The 13,408-nt window shown below is 43.0% G+C and overlaps 1 protein-coding gene across 2 annotated transcripts in view; it reads right to left on the minus strand.

Annotated features, from left to right (window-relative positions):
- Positions 1-13,408, minus strand: part of TAOK1 (TAO kinase 1) — a 1,246,355-nt gene that overhangs the window by 219,356 nt on the left and 1,013,591 nt on the right. The window lies entirely within an intron of this gene.

Genomic DNA, 13,408 nt, shown 5'->3' on the forward strand with positions numbered 1-13,408 from the left:
GTGTCCTCGCTGTTGGTTAGCCAGTGTAGGAAACCCACTTCTCCATATGATGCTCCACAATGGGGTACACTGTGCAGAGAGGTAGGAGAGACCAATATCGGTTTACCGAGGCAAAAGTAGATTATACTAATGCACCATTTTGTTCTAGTGTGGGTGAGCAGTTAGGCTTATCAGAGGGTAGTGCTAAGCATTTATTGTACTCACAGAGGTAATAAATGTAACACAGTCAAGAAGGAAATCTAGATCGATTTATAAAAATAATAGCAAGTCTTTTTTATACATATTTTGAACGAAGATCTTCAGTTACAGGTAAGAATGTAATAAGTTTCAGCAATAAGCAAGGTATGTACAGGTACTATACAGTTGTGCGTAATTATGCGCAATGTTATCCTAGGAAGAAAAACATAGAATGCAATAAATCACAGTGTAGTAGGACAAAATGCGTTACTTACCTGTAACTGCAGTTATCCAGTATTGGTGTCTTTCATAGATTCACATGCCTGAATCATTCCCCGTCTTCAAGACGGGAGTCTCCGGTATATAGAAAAGTAATGTCCTATAGACATATATAGAGAGAAGCAGGCCTAAAGGTCCCACCTTAGTAGCCTATCTATGTCCTTTTGTAAAAAGGACCAAACTCTAGAAGAGAGCCAATCAGATAACACCTCCCTCTAGAACCTTCCTGACAGGAGCCTCAGTCTCTCAGATTTTCGTACACACCAAGCTAGGTAGGCGTAGCACTAATAGAGAGATAGGTGAGTCCTTCCAGGGGAGGCGGGAGGGTTGCATGTGAATCTATGAAAGACACCAAAACTGGATAACTGCAGTTACAGGTAATTAACGCATTTCTTAACCAGTATTAGGGGTGTCTTTCATAGATTCACATGCCTGAATCAGAGTAGCAACCAATACATTGTGCACATTTCTGGTGGAATAACATATACAAGTCATCCAATAATACATATCATGCAAGTATGGATAAACTATACCCATTAACCAGAAACATCATAATAGAATGTGCAGGGGGCGTGGTCTGGCCACGCAGGAAGATGGCCGCCTGAGGGTAGAGCTCTGCCGTGGGACGGACCCCTGACGGGTTTTCCTCACCTACCTGGTGCAGCCGGATCCTCCTTTCGTGTTCCGCCGACACTGGAGACCATGTAGTCTGCTCCGGTAGTTTTTCCTGGCAAAACACGGCAGTGTACCCTGGTTTCCAGCATGACGGTGAGCTAACCGCCTCAGCCTGCTCCGCTCCTCGGAGCTTGCGTGTCGACGTAGCCGCGCCTCCTCACAGCGCAAGGCCGCGCCTTCCACTATACCAGGGCTGCGCCTCTCAACACCGTAGGCCGCGCCTCCTCACACAAAGAGGCCGCGCTTTCTCTACCACTGCGAGCATTATCGGCTGACAGCGCCTCCTCTTGTTTACATAGAGAGAGGCTTTCTTTTCACCGATATCGGCAGACTCTTTTTCAAGAATTAATGGTGGAATGACATTAACTGCCTTTATGACGCATGAAGGTCTTTACACAGGAGCCTCACATTCTTTATTTCTGCTCCTTGTTTCTTCGAACTGTGGCTTGCTATCATAATTATATTTGCCTTGCATGATGTTTGGAGCAGGAGGGACAATTTTATCATATCCATTATTTTTCCCTCGAATATGATACCTCAGATGGTCTCCTCACGGTGTCTACGCAGCACAACTAGTTTTGGAAGTGTGTTTATATTCTCTTCAGGACCAGTATCTCCTGTACTATTTACATATGCACATCTTTCACCATAATTGATTTTATTCTGCTGTTTTATTACATGATCCTATGTGGAATATGTTTGATCTCTTTATTGATTCCACGTGATGCCTCCTCATTTCTAAGAGCGCACTTCCTCAGCTTCTTTATGTCTCCATGCTTTTCATGCATTCTCTTCTGGTATTGTAACACCGTTTTTCATGTGCACACTGGAACTTTGCAGCTCTCCTCCTTTTGACACTAGCGCGCGCTGCTTTTTGTCTTAATTTACAGTTTGCTGTTCCTTTTGCCATGATGTGATGCTGTTCTTTTGGTGCGCAACTCTCTCTATTACTATATTGAGACTGTTTCTGTGACTAGGTCACTTATTCCTGCGATAGCAGTAAAGTCCTTTTTCATTTTGTCAAATTGCAAGGTTATATAGGACATTTATTTATTTCATATGTTGTGCTATTCTTAACCTGAAACTTGCTTTGTCATTTAGTGCGACATTGTTTTCACCATTGCTTCATATCGAAATATTCCATCAATTCGCTTTTGTAGAGCACCTGTGCAACTGTGTGTCACAATGTCTAATAACAGGAATGGTAGTAGACCACCTAAACAACCACTTTTTACTGAAGTGGTAAAGCAATCTACTAATTTGCCAGCGAAAGGTACCTTGTCTTCATCACCACCTCCGTCCCAAGCTTTGTCACCTCAAAGTGACAAGACATTATCCGAGACTATGCAATGAATTTTGCAGGAGCTTTCTGGGGTCAATCGCCAGTTGGAGGGGTTGGATGTCACCATCACATCCCTGGCTGCAGAAACTAAATCAATTAGAGCAGATCTCCCCACTTTTCATACAAGGATTGACAATCTTGATTCTAAAATATTGGACATGGAGAGCCGACTGGATTCAGTTCATAGTTCAGATCAAGACCTTCTTTTCCTGCATAGCAAACTCATTGACTTGGAAGATCGCAGCCGTAGAGACAATGTCCGTTTTTTTGGATTTCCAGAAAACATAGAAAAGCAAGACATGAAATTATTTCTTTGCGACAATCTTCCAATTCTGACTGGTATCTCCTTTGCTCCTCCTCTTGAGATACAACGCGCTCATAGACTTGGTCCTCCACGTACAGATGCCTCTGCGCGGCCAAGATCAATTATTGCTTGTTTTCTTCGACATGAACAAACCCGACAAATTTTGTCTATGGCCCGCTCACAAGACTCCTTTCTTTTTCAAGGACATACTATTCATGTAGCTGCAGACTTTTCGAAAGAGACCAATGAACGACGGAAGGCATTTCTCTCCATGCGGCCGCAATTGCGTCAACTGGACATCAAATATGGACTGTTTGAACCTGCACGTTTTCGTATTACCAGGAATGGAGAATCCAAGGAATTCTACGATCCTGCACTTCTGCAACAATCTTTGGATGACATCAAATTTAGCGACATGGAAACTCAATCTCCTCATTGTGATCAGCCTCAACCGTCTACATCTCCATCTCCAAATCTGCCAATGCCACCCACGAGCACCTTTAGTGAAACTAGGTAGAGATTCCAATCGTCTGACTCTTTCTCAAGATGATAGGGTTTCTGCTCTGCACTCCATTTCCACGCTTACTAATGCACCGCAAAGGGACAAATCTAGATCTCCTCTTAAAAAAACCTCAGATGCTGACTGAGTACTATTTTCTTGTTCATCTGTATACTTCTGTGATTTCTAGATGTACCTTTTAACTAGCACTGTAGATGCTGACTGATACAATCCGTACTGTTCAATTGTTCATCTTGATGCTTTGTTGTATTATATAATGTAGTTACCTCTGCTTCCTGTTTCATATTGCAGAATTTGTTCTCATGCTATTGTGTAATCTCGCATAAGTAATGTTTTCTGTTTTTGAAGCGCATATCTCTATACTATTGTACTGCTTATTCCATATTCAGGTTACTGTACTTACCATCTTCCATATCTTTTTCCTCATTGTTGCTCCCCTCCTTTTAAGGATCTTCGTATTATTTACTTTTGCACTGTATATCTATTCTTAGTTATTCAAGAGTTATAATTAGTTTTGCTATTTAATTGCTTTATGTGTTTCAAGGTAAGCTTTACTGTCTCCTTTATCTCTATGCTCCAAGGTCTCCTTCTATATGTTTTCCTTCCCCTTTTTACTCGCTCGCTTTCCTCTTGCTTTATATATTCTATTCTGCAATCTGTTCTCTCTTCTTGTATTTTGTCTTTTCTGCCTCTTTACCTTTTGTTTTCGTATTTTCTCTATTATGCCTTATTGCTTCCTTCCTTTTCAATAACTTTTGCCCTTACTTATTGCGACATTTTCTTATTCTTTTATCATCAGTTGTGTCATATTGAAGCTTTGAATATTTCTATTTCACGATTTATATTATACTGTTATAGTTCATTATGGGTCTGATAATGTTGTATTACTTTCTTTACATTTTGGCATTTCTCATATATCCCTCATTATCCTTCAGTTATTTGATCCATATTTTTCTCTCTCCAGATGGGGTCCTATCCCACGGACCTGCCCTAGTGCGCCCAGGCCTGTGGTTAACAGTCTCGGTTCCTTATCTACCCTTTTACTTTATTTCCTCTCCAGCTTTTCTATCTCCCCTATTCTATTTCTCTCTTCTATTTTTATTTTTACTTTTTCTACACAGAATATTTACTTTGCTTTTCTAAAACTCTGCTTTTCTAAATTTATCGCAACCTTTTATTCTTTCTTTTTCCTCCCCATTTTTCTTTTTTCTTCTATCAGTTTCTTAGACTTTTACACACTCTGTCCTTTTTTCTACCCAGAGTAACACCTTTTTTCCATTTTTTCTTGTGCTCTTTCTTTCTCTCTTCTCTATTTTATTCTTGATTTCTTCTATCATGTCTTCCGCTCATCCTTTATCTTTAGTTTCCTGGAATGTTCATGGTCTCACCCACTATATTAAAAGAAAGAAAGTTCTCTCATATTTACATTCTAAACATGTGGACATTGCTTAACTGCAGGAAGCGCATTTGGATGGTATTGAATCCAATAAACTCAGTAGAGACTGGGTTGGAAAGGTTATTCATAGTAGTGTCTCCAAGCCTGATCCCACCAACCCTAACCCTGTTCGTAAATGTGGTGTAGCCATCCTTATCCGGAAGTCACTTCCCGTCACGATTTCAAAGACATGGTCTGATCCAGAGGGTCGGTATGTTTTTGTTAAATTGAAAATTGGAAACTCTTTCATCTGTCTCGGATCCATTTATGCCCCAATTGGTGCTAAAAAACAATTTTTTCTAAGATTGAATCGTCTTCTTACAGAAATTAATACTTCTCAATTCTTCATTGGAGGGGACTGGAATTTGGTTCAAGATCCCATTCTCGACAAGACAGGTCGCTTGGATAATGTTAACGCTTCTGACAGAGCCATCTTGCAAGATATTCTCACCGACAATGGCCTAGTTGATCGTTGGAGGCTTAGTCACCCACAAGATAAAGAATACACATTCTTTTCTTCGTACATGGCACATTTTCTCCTTTCTCAACAGGCAGTTCAGTTGGTTACGGACTTGAGAATCTTAGAAGCAGCCATATCTGATCACTCTCCTATTCTTCTGTCTCTCGATTTAGGACTTTCTAGACCAGGTCGCAAACCATGGAGAATGAGTATACACAAATACAAGACACCTGCAGGCAAACTTCTTTTACAATCGCACCTTCAGGATTATCTCACTATTAACGAGACCTCAATTTCCTCTAAGCGAACTGTCTGGGCAGCAGCTAAAGCGACCATCAGAGGTCAACTAATGCGCGATGCTGCTCTTATCAACAAAACTAATTCTACCAAACAAATACAACTTGAGCAAGACATTCAACACTTTTCCCATTTGTAAATTTCAAATCCTACCCTACAGAATCGTAAGTTATTGGAACAGGCACGAATGTCTCTTAATAGTCTTTTTACATCTAAGGCCGAATATGCTTTACAAAAAATGAAAGTGAGACATTACGAACAGGGGGAAAAAGCTGGTCGACTACTGGCTGCCCAACTGCGTCAGAGAGAGGCTGCTATGGCGATTCCAGCTATCAAATCTAGTCATGACGATATACTTACTAGGCCCCAAGAAATAGTTAACGAATTTGCTTCTTTCTATAGATCTCTTTACTCCCCGAGTGATTACATAGATAAAACCAAAATGTCCAACTTTTTAGATCAAGTTACTTTGTCACGGCTTTCAGATGACGGTAGAGCTTTACTTGATGGTAATAGAACAAAAGATGAGATTTCGTTGGCTATAACTGCCTTACCGTATCATAAGGCCCCTGGAGAGGATGGTTTCCCTCCCGAATTTTATAGATGGACAGGTCAGAATATGATCGATACTTTGCATGCCGCGTTTCTAGAAGCCGATGAGAAAACCTCTCTAGGATCTCTTTTTACCAAAGCAATTATAGCTGTCTTACCAAAACCCGGCAAAGACCCCTTGCTGTGTGGCAATTATCGGCCTATATCTCTCTTGAACTCTGATATTAAAATACTAGCTAGTATTCTTGCATCTCGTCTACGTAAAGTCTTACCTTCCCTAATCCATAATTCTCAAGTGGGTTTCGTTCCGGGTCGTTCATCTCGGAACCATCTCCGCACTTTATCCCATGCCTTGTGGTCCGCTAAACACTTGTCAGACGATGCTTTGCTTCTTTCCCTCGATGCTGAAAAAGCATTTGATCGCATTGAATGGGAATATCTGTTTACAGTTATGCAACGATTTGGATTGGGTGATCAATTTATTGATAAAGTATGTTTGCTATATGATAGTCCATTAGCTCAAGTTAACTGTGATGGTTTTTTTATCTACCCCCTTTCCTAATTGACGAGGCACTCGTCAAGGTTGCCCGTTGTCCCCTCTTCTATTTCTTTTGGCAATGGAGCCTCTGGCTGCGACAATACGACAATCTAATGAAGTTGTAGGAGTTCCTCTTCCAATTGGCCATTCCAAAATTTACTTGTATGCCGATGATATTCTTCTCACTCTTACTGAACTCCCCCGTTCTCTTCCCGCCCTTCTTCAAATTATTAATGATTTCTTCTCTTTTTCAGGTTATAAAATAAACTGGGATAAGAGTGAAGCTTTACCCATGTCAATTGGTACTACGAAGACAGCAATCTCCGGATTTCCTTTTCATTGGCAGCAGTCTTGTCTTAAGTACTTAGGAATCTTAATCAATAGAGGCTTGGATAATATGGTCACCGATAATTTGACTCCTTTATTTACACAAATGCAAAGGGACTTCGATAAATGGAAAGCCTTAGGCCTTTCTCTTTGGGGAAGAGTTCAAGCGGTTAAGATGGTCACTTTACCATGATTTCTTTATGAAATAGGTATGCTCCCTCTTCATATTCCTCTGGCCACTCTTCGCTCCATTGACTCCAAAATAAAACTCTTTATTTGGGGTACGGCTAAACCGCGCCTTGCTATTGCTAAATTGAAAGCTCACCAATTATATGGGGGCCTGGGTCCCCTCCATTGAGCACTATTCACTTGCCCTTCATATTTCTCAACTCTCATCTTTTCTACCCAAACCTAAAGATATTCCTCAATGGGTACCAATTGAACGTCATCTTTTGGCTCAAGAATCAGGATTATTTCTTTTATACGGCACAGGGACTAGTTCTGTTGATCCTACCAACCCTATTTTGTCTGCAATGCATAAATCTTGGCAAAGAGGTCATCATATACTAAAATCTAACTCGCGTATTCACATTAAAGCTCCCATATGGCATAATTCAGCTATTCGTATTGGTGGCCGTAAGTTATCTTGGCCTTTATGGAAAGATGCTGGCATCTATTCCATAGATCAACTTTTGCACGATGGAGATTTCAAATACTTTTCCCAACTTTGTGAGGAATATCATCTTCCACCTTTACAGTCCTCTAAGTATCTTCAACTTCAGCAATATCTTACAAAACACTTAGGTTCTCCGCCTGGACTGCTTTGGGTATCCCCCATTTTGTCTTATATACAGTTGTGGGGGAATTTTAAGGGTATGACTTCTGGTCTTTATAAAACGTTTTTACATCCTCTCTTCTCACAACCCCTTTCATATACTCTTCAGATGAAGTGGCAATCCCGTTTATCACTCACATTCTCCAATACTCAATGGGATCTAATTTTAGAGGGGTTACATAAAGGAGTTCGGGAAGCTCGTCTTAAATTCTGTATCTTTAAAATTCCTCATGAATGGCATTGGTCCCCTGTTAAGCTACACCAAGCTAAGTTAATATCGCATGCTTCTTGCTGGAGATGTTCTGCTCCTGGTTGTGACATAACACACATCATTTGTGAATGTTCACGTACCAAGCCCTTTTGGCTCTTTGTGGGGAAGACATTAAATTCTACAATGTCATTAACATTACCTCTCACACCTGCTACCATTATTCTCCATGATATTCGAGGTTTCCCGAAACTCTCTAAGCCACAAACTCGCCTTCTCCATACTGCTTTGGCCACAGCTAAGATTTGTATTTTACGTCACTGGAAATCTCCCTCAGCCCCTTCTCAGGAGGAATGGTTGGTGGCCATGATGCAAACAGCTTTACACGAACTCACAATTTATAATCTTCAAGACCAGGCTTCCATTTTTCTTCAAATCTGGGCTCCATTTTTGGAAACTGCTGTAGATGATGACTCTTCATCTACTCCTTCCTCTTCTACTCATGTTTCATCTACTTAACTTTTACCTTCAGTGACTCTCTCCATATTACTCTACTCTAGTTATTCATTTCTTCCTCTCTTTCTCCGCTTCTGCTCCTTTTCCCATTGTTACTCTGGTACCCCCCCTTACTTTAGATATTACTTTCTCTTTTCCTCTATTTTTCTTGTTTTCTTATCTTCATATTTTTTGCTTTTCTCTTTTGTCTCATTTTTCTTTCCCTTTTTATTCGCTCTGCTTTTTATATACCACAATATATCCGCATTTATTCTATTGTTCTCCAATATTGGGTTATGGTCTATTTGTAATTAACTATTTCTTTATCATTTTCACATATTTGTTCTATTTTGCATTTGATTTATTATCATATGTATTTTCTTCTCTTGCTATGACATTTTACTGCTTTGCTTTTATCTTATCTTTGTATTTTATTCAATATTTTAATAAAAAATTTCAACACAAAAAAAAAATAAAAAAATAAAAAATAATAGAATGTGCATACCAGCAAAGGATGGAGGGATAGAGGAAGGCACACCTTACTAAAACAGTTGGCGTAACACTACTTGTCCCACAGCCGCATCTTTCATTAGCTCTGTATCCAGGCAGTAGTGCCTGGTGAAGGTATAAGGCGACTTCCAAGTTGCCGCTCTGCAGATATCCAGAACTGGCATCCCAGCAAAAAGTGCCGCAGAAGTGGACATGGCTCTTGTAGAGTGAGCTCTGACTTATGCTGGCAATGGCCGTCCAGCTCGGTCATGACAAAAGGCAATTGCCGAAGATATCCATCTTGAAATACTTTGTTTTGAGAGTGGCATACCCTTACATGGTATACTGAAGGCTATGAATAGCTGAGTTGATTTCCTGAAATTGTTCGTTTTGTCAATATAAAATTTCAGACACCTCCTAAGGTCCAATGAGTGCAAAGATCTTTCGGCTGCAGTGCTGTGATTTAGGAAAAAGACCTGAGGATCACTTGCTCATTTAAGTGGAAGTTCGACGGGACTTTAGGAATGAACCGAGGATTAGTTCGGAGAACCACTAGGTCACTCTTAAACTGCATGAAAGGGTCTTGTATGGAAAGAGCCTGCAATTCACTGACCCTCCTTGCCGATGTAAGTGCAAGTAGAAGGGCTGTCTTCCATGAAAGATATTTGATATCCGCCCTATGGATGGGTTCAAAAGAGTGTTTCATCAATTGGTTAAAAACCACATTAAGATGCCATGTTGGAGGAATTATTCGTGGATGAGGAAAGGATTTGTAAAGTCCCTTGAGGAACTGTTTTGTCAGTCTATTGGACCAGAGGGAGGGTCCTTTCGATGTTCTTTTAAATCTTGAAATTGCAGCCAGATGTACTCTAATGGATGCATGGGCCAAGCCCGACTGCGCCAGCTGTAGCAGATAGGGTAATATTTGTTCCGGAGAGGTGCGGAAGGGACGTAGACCGTTGTCCGCACACCATACACAAAAACGTTTCCACTTCAGGGAATAGGTCTTGTTAGTACTGTCCGCTCTTGCTTTGGCTAGAGCGTCTTTACACTCCTGCGGAATGCTCAGTTGACTGAACTCTCTGTACTCAGGAGCCAAGCCGATAACCTGAGAGATTCCAGATCCGGATGTTGAACCTGCTTGTTGCTCATCGTGAGCAGAGATGGATGTTGAAGCAGGCGGATTGGCGGTTGCATTGGGAGGCGATGAAGGTCCGTGAACCAATGCTGTCTCGGCCAGAATGGGGCAATCAGAGTCAGAGTGCAAGGCTCCGCCTTCATTTTCCTGAGGACTCTGGGGATCATTGGGAATGGCGGAAATGCGTACGCAAATACGTTGCGCCATGCGATGGAAAATGCATTTCCGAGGGACTTTGACTGGGGACGCCAACTTGCGTAGTTTTGGCACTTGGCGTTCCCCCTGGTCGCAAACAGGTCGATCTGCGGTGTCCCCCACACCGAAAAGATGTAAGCTACCATTTCCATGTTGAGTTCCCATTCGTGGGACAGAGACCTCTGCCTGCTCAGAGCATCTGCTATGACGTTGTCCTTGCCTGGGACGTACTCTGCTTGTAATGAGATGTTGTGGAGAACAAGCCAATTCCAGATCTTCTGCGATTCGCGAGATAGTGTGAGCGAACGCGTCCCTCCCTGTTTGTTCAAGTAGTGCATCGTCGTGGTGTTGTCTGTCCTGACGAGCACTGGGGAGTTCTTGATCCGAGGTATGAAAGCCTGCAGGGCTAGGAAAACTGCTCTCAGCTCCAGGAGGTTGATATGAAGCTGTTTTTCCTGGTTTGTCCACTTGCCACTGATCTGCAATTCCTGAAGGACTGCTCCCCAACCCTCCAGAGAAGCATCCGTTGTTATTACGTGTGGAGCTGCAGGGAGCAAAAACTGCAATCCTTGTGAAAGGTTCTTGGGCGACCTCCACCACTGTAGTGCCTTGGTTATTTGTTGTGTGATCACAATGCGGTCCTCGAAGGATTCCGAGCATTGAGTCCATTGTCTTGACAAAGCCTCTTGCAGCGGACGCATCCTGAGGCGGCAATGCGGTATGAGCAGGATGCACGAGGACATCATCCCTAAGAGTGACTTGAAAATATGGACTGGTAAAGTCTTCTTTGAGGCCACTGACGCAGCCAGAGAGGCGAGCTTGTGTTTCCTCTCCTGAGATGGGAATGCCGTCGCATTTACCGCATCCAACGTCGCCCTGAGAAAGGTAATGACCCGGGAGAGTTGCAGAGTGGATTTCTCGTGGTTGAGTGTCAAACCCAGATGCCTGAAGAGGTTCAGACAGGCGTTGGAGGATGCAGTTGCGTCTGCTAGAGATGGTGCCTTTGCCAGCCAGTCGTCCAAATATGGGAAGACTTGATGTCCATGCTGCCTGAGGAAAGCTGCAACCGGGGAGAGGCATTTGGTGAAAATCCTGGGCGCAGACTTGAGGCCAAACGGTAGGACACAGAATTGGTAGTGTTGACCAGCCACTGCAAATCTGAGGAATTTCCTTTGCCGTTTGTGGATAGGGACGTGAAAGTACCCGTCTTATAGATCTAACGACGTCATGAAATCCCCCTCCTCCAGGAGTCCCAAGATCTCCTGTATCGTTACAATGCGAAACGATTGACTCTTCAAGAATGCGTGGAGTGCTCTGAGATCCAAAATGGGCCTCCATTTCTTCTCCTTCTTTTGGATCAGGAAGAAGCGGGAGTAAAATCCCTTTCCTCTGTGAGCCGATGATACTCGCTCTATTGCTCCTTTTTTCAACATAGTGGAGATTTCCTGAAGGAGCAAACGCATGTTGCTGTGGTACATTATACGAGGAGGAGTTGTCGGGGGAATTGTTTTGAATTCTATGGAGTGTCCAAATTGTATCAATTGCAGCACCCATCGGTCGGTTGTAATTGCTTTCCAATTGTGGAGGTAGTTGGTTAGATTTCCTCCAATTTTGAAAGAATGAGATGGTGGAGGGACTGGCTGCTGGAAAAAGTCATTGGCGTCCCCCAGTGGTTTTCTTTTGATTCTTCCCTCTATAGTTGGATTTTCCATAAGAGGTCTGTCGCCCTTGCTGCTGCTGTCGTGTCTGGAATTGTGATCGTCCTTGATAATAAGAATAGGAGGACCTGTTCTGATAGTTTCCTCTGTAGGAGGATTGACCTCTGCCCCTGCTCCCTCGAAAGGACTGATTTCTGAATTGAAGTGTGCCCAGTGTCCTTGCCGTATCCTTTTTTATCGATTGCAGGGTCTCATCAATTTTCTCCCCAAACAAGTGTTGTCCGTCGTAAGGCATGTCGAGGACTTTAGCTTGCGCCTCCTGCCTAAAAGAGGTAGCCTTGAGCCACCCTTGCCTCCGCAATGCTGCTGCTCCAGCCAGCTATCTAAAACCCGTCATTGCTATATCCATAGCACAGTCAATCAGTTCAGAAGCAGATGTTTGGCCCTCCTTGAGTAGGGATTGAACCTCTTCTTTCATGTCGTCTGGCAGTTCGGAGAGATACGGAGCAATGTCAGCCCACAACTGCCTGTTATATCTCCCTAACAGTGCAATTGAGTTTGCCACTTTCACTGTCATGGCTGAGGTGGTAGAGAACCGTTTTCCAATGCTGTCCAGCTTCCTACCCTCCTTGTCTGGTGGAGCTGTTACCTGCGAGGACGGGTTCCTAGCATTTTTCTGTGTCGCCTGAGTGACTACCGAATCCGGCTTGGGTTGACCGGTAAGGCAAGCTGGTACCGTTGATGGGGCTTTGTACTTCTTATCCAGTCTCGGCACAACCACTGATACTGAGGCCGGTGTTTGCATTATTTGTAGACCCTGCTCCCATATGTGGTCAATCATGGGAATGGACCTGGGCTTCTTAATCGGGTCCTTAAAATCATAAAGAAAACAGTCAGTTTCATGAGATTCCATAGTCATATGGAACCTTTTAGCCGCTCTTTCAACTAGATTGTGGAACCCTCAAGTCAAGTCAAAATTTATATAGCGCGCTACTCACCCAGAGGGTCTCAAGGCGCTTGGTGGAGGGGGTGTTTGTTACTTATCAAATAACCATGTTTTGAGTTGTTTTCTGAAGGAGAGGTGGTTCTGTGTGAGGCGGAGGTGGGTGGGGAGAGAATTCCAGGTTTTGGCTGCTAAGTAGGAGAAAGATCTTCCTCCCATGGTGGATCTTTGGATGCGTGGAATTGCGGCGAGGGCTTGATTGGTCGATCGTAGTTGGCGTGTGGGAGTGTAAAAGGTCAGGCGCGTGTTGAGGTATTTAGGTCCTAGGTCGTAGAGGGCTTTGTGTGCGTGGGTGAGGAGACGGAACGTTATTCTCTTGTTGACAGGGAGCCAGTGGAGGTCTCTCAGGTGACTGGATATGTGATTGTGGCGGGGGATGTCTAGAATGAGTCTGGCGGAGGCGTTCTGAATTCGTTAGAGTTTTTTCTGTAATTTGGCTGTGGTTCCGGCGTAGAGGGTGTTTCCGTAGTCCAGTCGGCTA

Source organism: Lissotriton vulgaris, chromosome 2_1 (genome assembly GCF_964263255.1).
Source record: "Lissotriton vulgaris chromosome 2_1, aLisVul1.2, whole genome shotgun sequence".
NCBI lineage: Eukaryota > Metazoa > Chordata > Amphibia > Caudata > Salamandridae > Lissotriton > Lissotriton vulgaris.